Here is a 13,425-nt window from a genome sequence, read left to right on the forward strand (position 1 = left end):
TCTTCGTTGTTTAACACGTAAGCATTTACTTCTTGTTTATGCAAAGCACACTCCTGGTCTGATGACTCTGAGGTAGAGTTCTTTCAAGTGGTGACTCAGGGACCTTGTAACCTGTCATCTGGGACATGCAATTGTCAGGGTCACCACAGCAGAGAGATCGTGGAGAACTCACACCCCTTTTCAAATGCATCTGCATTAATACTTTAATCTGGAGGTGACACATGTCACTGCCATTTGCAGCCCATTGACCAGTGACTACCAAGGGGTTGGAAAGCGTTAACTTCCTGTGTGTCTACAGAGGAGTGGAGGACCAGATATGGATGAGTGCCAGAAGTCTCAACGACAGTGAATTTGGGCAAGTAACTTATCTATATGACATGGGGGTTGGACTAGATGATTTTAGAATCCTTACCTCTTCTCACAATTCCTGAATCGAAATATTTGACTTCCTATTAGCCTTGTGTTTTTGACTACTTTTGTAGGCATTATTTGATTATTACCCTAAGGATGTCAGGTATAGCGATACTAGTAAAAGGTTTTTGTTGCCTGGGGTAGCTGATGGTCAAGCTGGAGAGCCCCGAAGGCAGGTGATCTGGTTTTGAATCCACCTTGGCCTCTTACTGGCAGTATGACCTTTGGCTACTTGTTTAACTTCTCTGATTTTTTTTCTTTTAATTCCAATGTAAAATGGGGATAGGAATAATACCATCCTCAAAGGATGACTGTGAGTATTAAATGAGGCAGATCATGTAATGTTTTTAGAACAGGGTCTGGAACATACGAAGAGTTCAATAAGTTAATTTCATTTTATTTTTTATTATTTTAAAAAGGTGATGTGTCCTCCTTGCCCTGGTTTAATAAGTTTCTACATGATAACATCTCAGTAAGTTGTTGTTCTTCATGTGCTGGCAAGATTAGCCAGCCCAACCCATGCAAATCTCTTTAATCTATTGACTTGCAAAATGGAGTCATAAACACTACCTCTAGGTGATCTGGGTCTTTACCCAAGACCACCAACCTGTTGGGACTTCTGTCTCATCTGTTTTAGCTTAGATTTCATCCCTGCCTGGCCCCGTCTTGGCTCCATATCTGAGTTGGATCCTGCCTTTGACTCCTGCAAGCTTGAGATTCCTGCCTGGTTTCCTGATACCATCAAGCCTTGGCTTTCTCTCATAGACTTCCTGGGCTGGCCTCTTTGATTCTTGGGGAACCCACTTACCTCCAGCGGGACCTCTCTGCCCTCATGTCAGCCCCTCAGGACCAAAGTCCTTCCTCAGCTTCTGGTTCACACTGAGGCTTGGTCCTGGCTTCACATGGTGCAGGGAGCATTAGACAGATATCCCCTCTCATTTCGTTGGCCATACCCTTTGAACCTGGATATCTCAGATGCCACCTAAACTTATAACGATTCCAAATCAATGACAAACCCACAATGTTAAGTTCTCCTGCAGACATTATCACTCCAGGTAGAACACATGAGCAAGAACTTTTTCTTCTTCCCCCTGGACCTTAAGTGGATTATCCTTAGAAACAAGTCAGAAAAATTGCAGCAAGAGAGAGCATGAGAATTGGTGTGCATTTACTCTCTAGCATGGGGATGGTCTGTTTCTCTCCCCTTTTGCTTTTTGGCTGATCTAATGGGGGGATCCTCTGTGAATGGTTTAAGTACATTTGCTCCAGGCAGGGAAGAGAGCAGTCCTCACCCGGCAGGGTTCCTCCTCAGGCTGGTTCTGCCCAATACAAGAAAGACATTGTGCTTTAGTGTCAAGCTCCACTCAGGTCATCCTTTCTCCCATTGGCCCAAGAGAACACTGAGTCCAGATGGACTTTGATAGAAGCAAGTTGCTTTCTGTTTCTCTTGGTCTTTTGTCTTCCAAGTTCTATCAAAGGACAGTGTGGTACTTTTCCCACAAGTGCACATTACAGGTGGGAAATGCTAAGCAGCTGAGATTTATGTGGAAGGGAAAATTACATCAAAGATATTGTCGCCCTGTCCCTGAAATCATGATAAATGCCGCTGTAGCCTGCTTTCCTCCAATCTGCCTTCATAATCTTGTAGGGAAAACAGGGCAAATTTGTCACTGCCAAATGCAATAGATTCTTATCTGTGGTTTTGGAAAGAGACAAATCATCAGAGAATAATTTCCAAATACTCTGCAAAGGTTATATAGCCCCACACTGTTTATCTAACAGCAGAGAAGTAGGGAAGTTTTGCAATTCCAATTTTATCTAAAGTTTAAATCCTCTGAATGTTTCGGAAATAGCAAAAGACACTCCTTCTCTCCAAGGCTGAGTTTTTCAAACTCTAATAGGGAGATCTGTAGAACCAAGCTTGAGGAATACACCAAGAAAAGGACTGTGCTCTAAGGTCGAAAAGGTGTGGAACCTGCCACTCTTGGGGGTCCACATTCACTTAATTAATGGCTCATTTGCATCATGCTGTAGAGTTAGCAAAGAACTTTTAAAAAAATATTGTCTATGTGAATCTTTCAATAAGGTGGTTTTTTGTTAGTCTCTAGTTTTCACACAAGGAAAATGAGACTCAGAGGGATTAAGGTCACTGAGAAAGCCTCAATCTTCAGATTCCAAATTGCAATCTTTTCCATACCCTCAATATCTCTCTGTATCTTTTGCCCTGTGTGTTGAAGGTAGGACTGGGGTAAATTTGGGGAGAGGAGCTCTGTAGCCCTGGAGTAGTTTATCTACCCTTTTCTCTGAGAAAAGCAGGACTGTCAGTATTGCTGGGAACGTGGGGTTTGGGAATCCCCAGGGGAAGGAGAGCCGTGGTGCGTGTGCCCTCTGTCACCTGCCATCTTCCTCTCACTACGGTCAGAGCTGGGACCTCTTTTATAGAAGGAACTTGGGATCCCAACTGAAGGGAATAACATCCCCTAGTTTCATTCTCAGGCTCAACATATGACAGGTGCATAAGGGATTTAATAAGAAACATTCTCTCCAGTTTGGAACAGAAAGGACTCTGTTCTCTCTTCTATTGCTTGTGGTTTGAGATCAAGATTCAATTGAGACATTATGAATCTATAAAGAGTCAACTGATAATGGGACAGTTTTCGGGTTCAAAGGGATTTTTTAGTCCTTTGTAAAACCCATAAGGTAGTAAGGTACCACTATGGCAGCCCTGCGTACTTAAAATTAATTTCTTTTCAGGCCTAATGAAAAGTTCATTGTGCCAAAATGCTCATCTCCCATTGGCCCAAGAGGACACTGAGTCCAGATGGACTTTGATAGAAACAAGTTACTTTCTGTTTCTCTTGGTTTCTTTCTTTTAACTTTAAAAGGGTTTCTTACTTTTAACTTTAAAAGTGTTCCCAGAGGTGGCTTGGCATAGTGTCCAATGACCGAAATGCATATATTCTCCAAAGAGGGGTCCAATGCTCACTTTTGTGAGACTTAGCTTGGATGAATTCTTAGTTGGAGATAACAGAATCCAATCCTGCTAGCTCAAGAAGAAAGGGCTTTATTAAGGGATAGAGGTCACTTGCAGAATGTTTGTGAAGGATGAAGTCAGAGAATTGAGACTGAGCTTCTAGGAACAATCCCCCCAACTTTAACTGCAGAACTGAACTGCCAAGGGATGAGCTACCTTGGTCACGGTCATGGAATAAGGAAGCAGCTACGTCAGCTGGAAGCAGCCACTGAGGAAGCAGCTCAGAGTCCTGCCGCCATGACACAAACTGGAAGATGGATGTCCCACGCCCTGCCTCTCTCCCCAAGTAGCTCAGCTCTGAATCAAGGTCTCACACTAGTGCATCGGAAAGGTAGAACCCAAACTACATCTGGCACTCAAGACAAATGAGGGTCCAGCCTCTGCACACTAGGTGGGCTTAGAAAGGGTGTTGAGTGAAGTATCCACAGTATCTGCTGCAGTGCTTTTCACTGCCTCTCTGCTGTCCACCGGTATATTAAATACCAAAGCTTATTTCCCATTCATCTGTCCCATCTGTCCATCACCCATCCACTGATCTGAGTTTTGCCCTTTTGGTATTGTTTCCTTTTGTAAAAAATCTGTCACAGAATGTATCTAAAAGAGAAAGATTTAAAAATATATAACCACCACAGCATTATCTCACTAACATTCTAAATAATAATACCTTAATATCACATATCTAGTTAGTGTTCAAATTTTCCCAATTGTCTCATAATTCTTTTTTTAAAAAATTTATTTTATTTCATTTTTGGCTGCATTGGGTCTTCATTGCTGTGTGTGGGCTTTCTCTAGTTATGGCGAGCGGGGGCTACTCTTCGTTGCGGTGCATGGGCTTCAGTAGTTGTGGCACACGGGCTCAGTAGTTGTGGCTCGAGGGCTCTAGAGCGCAGGCTCAGTAGTTGTGGCACACGGGCTTAGGTGCTCCACAGCATGTGGGATCTTCCCGGACCAGGGCTCGAACGCGTGTCCCCTGCATTGGCAGGAGGATTCTTAACCACTGCGCCACCAGGGAAGCCCTCAATTGTCTCATAATTCTTAAAAACCGGTTTTGAATCAGGTTCCAAATAGTGATGGTTTGGGGTGTACAGCATACAGTTGGCTGATATGTCTCTTCAGCCTCTTTTAATCTATAGCTTGCTTCTCCTTTCCTCCCCTTCCTGGCCCTGTCCCCCTTCCCGTGACTTTCTCTCTGCTCCCCATTCTTCCTCCTCCTCATATTCTCTTCCTCTTCTCCCTCTTCCTACTCTTCTACCTCCATCTCCATCTTTCTTTCCTTTTCCACTTCCAATGTGTCTGTTAAGGAAACTGGCTCATTTATCTTACAGAGTCTCTCACAGTCTGGATTTTGCTTACCATATCCCCACATTGTCCTCTAAAATACTCGGTTGTCTCTTGTGTTTCCTATAAACAGGCACTGAGATCTAGAGGCTGATCCAATTTAGGTTTAATATTTTTGGTAAGAATACTGAAAAGGTAAGGTCGTGTACATCATTCAGAGCCTTGCAATATCTGGTTGACTCTTTTGGTGACCTAAGTGGCCAGCCACTGATGGTCATTGCCTATATCCATCATTTCTTTAGGGGTTTGCAAAGCATTTAGATTCTAAGTTTGTCATTCCTTCCTCATTTATTAGCTTGAATACTTCCATTGTGAGAAACTGTCCCTCATCAATAATTTCACTTTCCCAAGTTACCTTTTTTCCCTCCTTTCTTTTTCATTTTCTTTTTTTTCTCCCAGTTTTATTGAGATATAATTGACTTACAGCCCTGTGTAAGTTTAAGGTGTACAGCATAATGATTTGATTTATATACATCATGAAATGGCTATCACAATAAGTTTAGTGAATATCCATCATTTCATATGGGTACTAAATTAAAGAAATAGAAAAAATTTTGTTTCTTGTGATGAGAACTCTTAGGATTTACTCTCTTAACTTTCGTATATAAGATACAGAAGTGTTACCAAATGTAAAATAGATAGCTGGGGGAAGCAGCCGCACAGCACAGGGAGATCAGCTCGGTGCTTTGTGACCACCTAGAGGGGTGGGATAGGGAGGGTGGGAGGGAGGGAGATGCAAGAGGGAGGAGATATGGGGATATATGTGTATGTATAGCTGATTCACTTTGTTATACAGCAGAAACTAACACACCATTGTAAAGCAATTATCCTCCAATAAAGATGTTAAAAAAAAAAAAGATATAGCAGTGTTAATTATCTTTATCATGTTGTACATTCCATCCGTAGCACTTATTTCTCTTATAACTGGACGTTTGTACTTTAACTGCCTTCCTCCGATTCCCCGTCCCCCCACCTTGGTGGGGCTGGGTCGTGAGGTGACTTGCCGTGGAGCCCCAAGCGTCCTGGGGCTCGTGTTGCCCATGGTGGGGAGCAGCTGGGTTCTGCAGCGGGTGGTTCCAGATCTAGTGTCAGCCTGCTGGTGGGCAGGGCCTATTCCTCACATAGCTGGCTGGAGAATCTGCAGTTTCCCCAAACTGGTGCTGGCCTGCTGGTGAGTGGGAGTAGATCCTTGGGTGGCTGGCTGAGGGGGGTCCAAGGTGTCTTGGAGCTGGTGCTGGCAGGCCTGGGCTCGGTGGTGTGGGACTAGTGTCTGCTCACTGATGGGTGGAGCCAGGCCCTGGGGGCCCTGAAGCCGGTGTCAGCTCACTAGTTGGTGGGGTGGATCCCAGGGCTGCTGACTGAGGAGTGCAAGGTGTCCCACAGCTGGGAGTGTCCTGCTGGTAGGCAGGACTGGGGCCCAGGAAGTCCCGGGGCTGGTACTGACCTGCTGGTATGTGGGCTGGATGCTGACTTGGCAGGCTGCGGGGCTGTGTGGTCCTGGGGCTGGTGTCCACCTGCTGGTGGGTGAAGACCGGTCCTGGGACTAGTACCAGCCCACTAGTAGGTGGAACCGGGTCCCAGTGTCTCTGCTTACTGCACCCTAGGTGTCACAGAGTTGCTGTATCAGCCCATTGTTGGGTGGGGCTGGGACCCAGGGGCTCCTTGGTCTGGTGCCATCCCACTGGTGGTGGAGCCAGGTGTCAGGGTCTTTGGCTGCAGGGCCCTGGGGGCCCCAGTGCTAGTGTTGGCACTCTGGTTGCAAGGTCAGTCCCGGGCCCTCTGTTGGACAGGGCTGGGTCCCAGGGCAGCTGTGGGCTTAAGGGATCTTAAGGCAGCCAGCCTGATGGTAGGTGAGGCTGTGTTTCTGTCTGACTAGTTGCTTGGCCTCAGGCATCCCAGTATTGCTGCAGAGAGGCTATTGGGTAGGGCTGTGTCCCAGAGCTAATAAGCTAAAGGATTCCAAAATAGCACTTACCAGCACCAGTGTCCTTATGGTAGTATGAGCTCCCCCGATTGGCTGCTGCCCATGTCTATGTCCCCAGCGTGAGCTCCAGTTGCCTCCTGCTTCTCTGGGAGACTCTCCAAAATCAGCAGGTGGGTCTAACCTAGTCTCCTTTCAAATTATTGCTGCTGACTTGGGTCTCAGAGTGCGTGAGATTTTGTGTGCACCGTTTAAGAGTGGCATCTCTATTTCCCACAGCCTTCTGAGTCTCCCAAAAGTAAGACCTGCTGACCTTCAAAGCCCGTAGGACTCCTGGGCTGGGGAACCTGATATGGGGCCCAGACCCCTCATTCCTTGGGGAGAAACTCTGCAATTTTAATTATTCTCCCGTTTGTGGGTCGGCCACCCAACGTTATGGGTCTCGACTATACCACGACTCTGCCCCCCCTACCCATCTTGTTGTGGTTCCTTCTTTATATCTTTATTTGTAGATCTTTTCTGATAGTCTTCCACTCTTTCTCATCAAGAGTTGCTCTGTAAATAGTTGCTCCTCTCCCTAAGTTACCTTTATACAGCAAAAGAAGAGTACATTCTTACTCTATTTCTTGATCCTTCCTCCCACTCCCTGTGTTTTTCTTGCCAGTTTTCAGAAAAAACAAACCAGTTCCCTAGCATCTTTTAAAGGTAATCAATGAGATTTTTAAAAATTTCATTATGACATCATGAATTTAAGCAAAATTGATTTGCTTATCTACTTCAGTTATTTTTTAAATTGCTCAAATTGACCCATTTTTGGCTAGTGGGAAACTCTACTTCTTTTTGAAACAATTATAATCATCTCGATGACTTCCTTGCTTTCTGGTATGAAAAACTATTTCAGATTTATGTGTTTCCTGGCCCAGACCCAAAACCAGCCATTTCGTCAAGGATCTCTTTTTCCTTTTAGCAAGGAATTATATTTAGAGACCACAGTCTGGGTGCTATATGAAATACTATATGGTTTTTAAAAGTAATTTATTCTTCAATTATTCCAAGAATTAAAGAATGAAAAAGGATGTGACCAGAACCTAGTTGCAGGGCAGGAATAAAGAGGTAGACACAGAGAATGGACTTGAGGACATGGGGTGGGTGGGCGAAGCTGGGACGATGTGAGAGTAGCATTGACATATATACACTACCAAATGTAAAATAGTTGGCTGGTGGGAAGCAGCAACATAGCACAGGGAGATCAGCTCGGTGCTTTGTGACCACCTAGAGGGGTGGGATAGGGAGGATGGGAGGGAGGCTCAAGGGGGAGGGGATATGGGGACATGTATATGCATATGGCTGATTCACTTTGTGCAACAAACTAACACAGTTCTGTGAAACAATTATACTCCAATAAAGATCTGTTTAAAAAAGAAATTAGCATCAAGCCTTTTAAGGCCCCTATCCTGTAGGCATAAGTAAAATAAGAGAATTCATAGTGCTAGACTATTGGTTAATGGTTGAGGAGTTGGGCATTTGGGAAAATCTTCCTCAGTGTTAGGATGTTAAGAGACAGAGGACATGATTTGCTTCATCATCTGCTAATGAGGAGACACATGACTTGTCTGTCCCCAGAGGCTGCCATGGCAGGGCCAGAGTTGAAACTATGTAGACAGCAAGAGTTTGGTGAAAGGCAAGCGGTCTTGTCTGGGAATCGGGAGACTTGGGCTCACATCCTGGAATAATTATTGTTTAATCATGCTTACTTTTAACCATCCTTTCCTGTTCTGGAAGCCCTTTAACCTTTCTGTGTGTGTTTCCTCATCTGTAAAATGGGTAGAACATGAATGAGTGTCTTGGGGTGATGAGTTGAGAAGGACAGCCATCCTTATCCTAGCAAACAGGATTTGTCTGATGGTCATTCAGACAGAAATAAAATACACGTATGAAATGTTTACAATGATTATGTCTTCCCCTCTCCCTGAGGTAGTCTATTTCTGGCTATAGGAGTCAGCTGTCTTGATGGGCACCACAAGTCCCCTTGGCCCAATATTTTTCCTTCACTGACTCTGCCTCGGTGCTTGGAATCTCCTTGATTCTCACCCCCTTAGCATTCAGGTATGGGCCTTCAAATGTTGTCTGGGAGAAATGATATATTATGCCATGATTATCTACTGAAACCCTGGTTAAAATGATCTTAGCTGACTCAACTGTGGGACACCTAGGTAGTCTCAGTGGGAATGAGCTTGGCGTGGCTCCTTCTTACAGGGAGAAAGATAGCTGGAGAGGTCCAGAAGAGACCACATTTTAGATCACAGGGCCAGTTTAGAGGGCCTCTCACATAAGGGAGAAGGATGGGAGAAGGAAATCCAATGGCAGGTCACCAGTGGGTATCTGTTGTTTTTATTTTACCTTGATTTTATTTTGGAGAACTATCCTTCCCTCTTTGGGTATGGTCTTGTTAAATATCCCCTCAATGGAAGGGATAGGTATATGAGCTGAGCTAGGTCAGTCAGATGCTGTCTTTTATTTTTACATTTTTTAATTATTATTTTTAAAGCCTTTATTGAATTTGTTACAATATTGCTTCTGTTTTATGTTTTGGTGTTTTGGCCGTGAGGCATGTGGGATCTTAGCTCTCCAACCAGGGATTGAACCTGCAACCCCGGAATTGGAAGGTGAAGTCTTAACCACTGGACCTCCAGGGAAGTTCCCAGATGCTGTCTTTTAGGAACTGAATCCAGAATGGAGCAACATAAAGACCTAAAGTAGTTGGAGAGCATCCATCTTGATGACAAAGCCCTGAAGAGATGGCTCAATAGCTCCTGCCACATAGACCCTCAGAGCTGATCTCTGGCCTTCCTGAGCCTGCATCTTCAACTTCTTCTGCTTCCTTCTGGTGAATTTTCTTCTCTTTTTCCCCAGCTGCCTTAAGTTAGCTAGATTTGGTCTCAGAATTCTTGGTGTCAGGCAACAAACATATTTGCACGAAAAGAAAAAAAAACTTGTCTAACACCATAATTTAACCTGTTCCCCTCTGTTGTAGCAGAGAGGTAGCTGAGACACGTTACTAAATGCCCTATCTGAAAGCACTTTAATATTTCCATTGGAACTTTGGGGCTGGTCTCTCTTAAAACTCTGTGTGGAATTCAGCAGCCGATGTGGTCTTCAAATTGCTTCCTGGATAGCTTGGATTTACTAGGAAAAAAGGAGGACTTTGGTCTATTTATTTCTCTCTTTGTCTTTTGTGGGCCATTGCTTAACTTCATGCTGTTATACAGTGTACATTCTCTGAGATGAGCTAAAACATTTTATTTTCCTCTTTACAAAAATGCTACATGGCTATCATAGAAAATGTCAAGAATCAAAAAGATGAAAACAAAACTCACCCATGATCTTATCACCAGATAATTGCTTCTTAACATTTTTTGCTGTATTTTCTTACAGTCTTTATGATCACACCCATATAAATAATGTATACTTTACAAAAATGGGATCATAATGTTTTGCAAACTTAATTTAATGACATGAAAAAATTATTAAATATTATTTCCTTCAATATAATTTTTAATGTTGCATACACTCTTCCCTTTTGTATACTCATTATTCACATTCTTAGTTCATCTAAAACTTTGCATTCTTTTTATACATGAGAATCTAAAAGTTCACTTTTCTGTTCTGAAATTATTGTAAATATTGCCTAGTGGGGCCCATAGCCCACACTAATGTCCAGCGTACATTATCACTTCCTCTTGAGCACTGGTTGAGTGGCCAGGGGTAAATAAAGCAGGTGCTCTTTTTTTTGTGATCCAGGTTGGAGCTTTGCACAGACCTTGATGTGCTGGATGAGTTGTGTTGAAATCTGAAATGACCTTCAGCCTGGCAGGTCTTCTGCAACTCAGTACCTCACTATCAGGCTGTCCCAGGGGAGAGTTCACTAACAAGTCATTTGTTATCAATACACTTTAATCTCTTCCATGTACCAAACCCACAAAGCTGTGCTCATGGGAACTCTAACTCTCCTCGGCATGACTGTGAAAATCTTTCCTCAGTAGGTTTCAGAAAGTGCCAAGAAGTCCCAGCCAAGCAATGTTCCAGAGGAAGGGGAACAAGATTCTGGACCATCATTTGCTTTACCAGGATACACAAGTTCTTCTGAGTGGTTGAATCAGGTGAGAATGCCTGTATTATCTTGGAGAGGGAGGGAGGGATCTTGAATCACCCCATTGTCTCAGAGATCTTGATGAAACCTCATTTTCTTAGCTTTGGAAACCCATTTTGCCAAAATATTACTTTTTACTGTCACAGTCTTGAAAAATGGGGGACCTCAGGGTGGTAAAGACCTAGCAAGTGGTTTGTTACTGTGCCATTAGAGCCTCACCATTGACCTTGCAGGATTATGCTAGATTAAGTGGGAACTATTTAAAAATGTACAGTCCTTTAAAATGTAATCATTGATTCAGCTCTCCAAGGTACATTTGCCTTCTGAAGGGAGATATAAGGCATTTGCTTTCATGTTTAAATTCAGATTCTCATCATTTACGAGAAATAGTGCTAATGGTTTCAAAAAGAATGGTAATATGCTGATGGTAATTCTGGCAACTAAATAGAGTGGTGAAATACACGAGGTACGTGGTTGTAATCCAAGAGGTGGAAATGCTAATGTTAAATCAAGTGCCATTGTTGACTTGTGTAAAAGGCCAGTGGTGGCAATTAGTTCAGCAGAGCAAAACCAGCAAAAAAAAAAAACCCAACAAACAAACAAAAACTCACACACATGCATACACATATATTTCATATCATGTCTGTTACATAGGCTCTTACCACATAGCCACATTTACATATGTGATCTGCATGTACACGCTTTGGGGCTGAAGGGTCCACCTGTCACTCATCCATTTTTAATAGCCTTATTTGTGCAAAAGCTATCTCAGCTGGCAGGAAGGCTCATAGAAACCAAAGCTTTGGGCAAGAACTAGGTCTACAGGGTTTGAAGTTTGCTACTGAAACAATAGCTAATGACTAGTAAACCTCTTTGACTCATTGAAGTTTCAGAGGCATATCTTACATGTGCTTTCTGTCTCAGGGCTGATAGTGAAAGTTGTTTTGCCCTAAGTTTGAAGCTGTCCCTTCCGATGGTGGTGAAGGTGATCATGCTGGTGGTAAATGGTTGAGGAACGCCTGCTAACAAAAAACTAGGAAATAGGGAATATGTTCCAGGCTCTTGGTCCTCTCCCAGTTCAGCCCTACCTCTGAAGTGTTTGCTGCCAGACTGATTTTTAACCTTTAGTCCGTGGATTGCAAAATAAGATGACTACAAAGATCGGATAGATAAGGCCCGCTGGGTAGAGGCAGCGGCAGATTGGAGAAGGGCTGCCCCAGCTAAAGGGAACAGCAGCTACTAAGTTTTACAGAACTCTTGGTGCATGGGAATGCTGTCTCCATGTTGCCATATTTTATGAAATATTTTGAAAGAAAACCTGAAGTTTCATATTTGTAAAAGTAGATTCTATTTTTACAGATAAATTGTAAGCTCTATCTTTTATCTTGTTGACTAAGTCAAATTGAAATGAAAAATTGGGCCATACTAAACACATCTGTTTGTGGCCAATTTACAGCTCTTGGGGACAGCAGCATCTTAGCCACATGTTACCCATTTGCGGGGCAAGTCTTGGGACCACAATCCCATCTCACTGCTCAAGCTTCCTTGAGGTTAAGAAAATGGACTCTAAAGTTCCCACCTGTGATTCGTGATTCTTTAATACAAACTCATACAAACCCCCTTTAATTCTAGTGAGGAGCACAGAGTCTTTGCTGTTTTAGAACCTAATGATAAATGCTAACATTCTGAACGCTTATCACATTCCATGAAACAAACTATTACTGTGTCATCTTATTTTTATAAAACCTCTATGAGATAGGTACTAAAATTATCATCTTTGTCACAGCCCTATTTACAGATGGGGAAACTGAGGCTCAGTGTTGGGGATGATTTTCCAGGGTCACCTAGTAAGTGTCAGAAATGAGATTTGAACTCTGGCACCAGACTTCAGAATCCAATTTTTAACCATCATATTATACTTTCTCCTGTTACATTATATGAGTTTTTAGCTTCTATAGTCCCTCTGAGTTATGATGAATTATACTCCTAAAATATCTTAAGGAATCTGTAAGGACATTTTCTGCTTTTGTAGCACACAAGGGCCATTATCTTTATCCTCGTACTTCAACACGGGGTTTGCAAAACGTGTGGGATCCGTCTGATCACAGAAGAGGGAAATTTTACAAATGCCTGGCTTGAGATCAGAGATGCCAATCTCCTTTTCCAGGTCATTTTCTATTCAGGTAGTAATTGAAAGTTAGAACAGGAAGTTTAAAGGCCAAAGGTCCGTTTCACCTCCTTGTGGACAAGATACCTAATCCATGGCCACAAAGTAAAGCCCTAACCCCAGCCAGCTTTCTCACAAGTACAAGCCGTGTGGGTACATCAGTTATCCCTGTTGACAGAAATGCTCCAATCTAGACCCATGTACAGAGAGCCATAAGTGAAAGCGGTATGATGTATCCAGGGAATACAAATAGGTTTTAGCTTAGCTGCCAACGCCAAATGATGGGTGGTGGCTTCCAGGATGAGCATTGTGCTGAGAAGCATTTGGAAACCCCATGTGAATTCATCAAGGAGTGCTGTAATTGATTGGTCTTTTCTTCCACAGGCTTGGGATATGGACCTAGT

At 43.2% G+C, this 13,425-nt stretch overlaps 1 protein-coding gene across 3 annotated transcripts in view; it reads left to right on the forward strand.

Moving 5' to 3' along the window:
• The first annotated feature begins 10,704 nt into the window (after window positions 1-10,704).
• ASAH2 (N-acylsphingosine amidohydrolase 2) overlaps window positions 10,705-13,425 on the forward strand; it is a 79,589-nt gene continuing 76,868 nt past the window's right edge. For all 3 annotated transcript variants that reach the window (XM_036828872.1, XM_036828870.1, XM_036828873.1), the window contains exon 1: window positions 10,705-10,864. The gene's annotated coding sequence lies outside the window, so the exon portion shown is untranslated. The remainder of the gene's footprint in view (window positions 10,865-13,425) is intronic.

Source organism: Balaenoptera musculus, chromosome 16 (genome assembly GCF_009873245.2).
Source record: "Balaenoptera musculus isolate JJ_BM4_2016_0621 chromosome 16, mBalMus1.pri.v3, whole genome shotgun sequence".
Taxonomy (NCBI): Eukaryota; Metazoa; Chordata; class Mammalia; order Artiodactyla; family Balaenopteridae; genus Balaenoptera; species Balaenoptera musculus.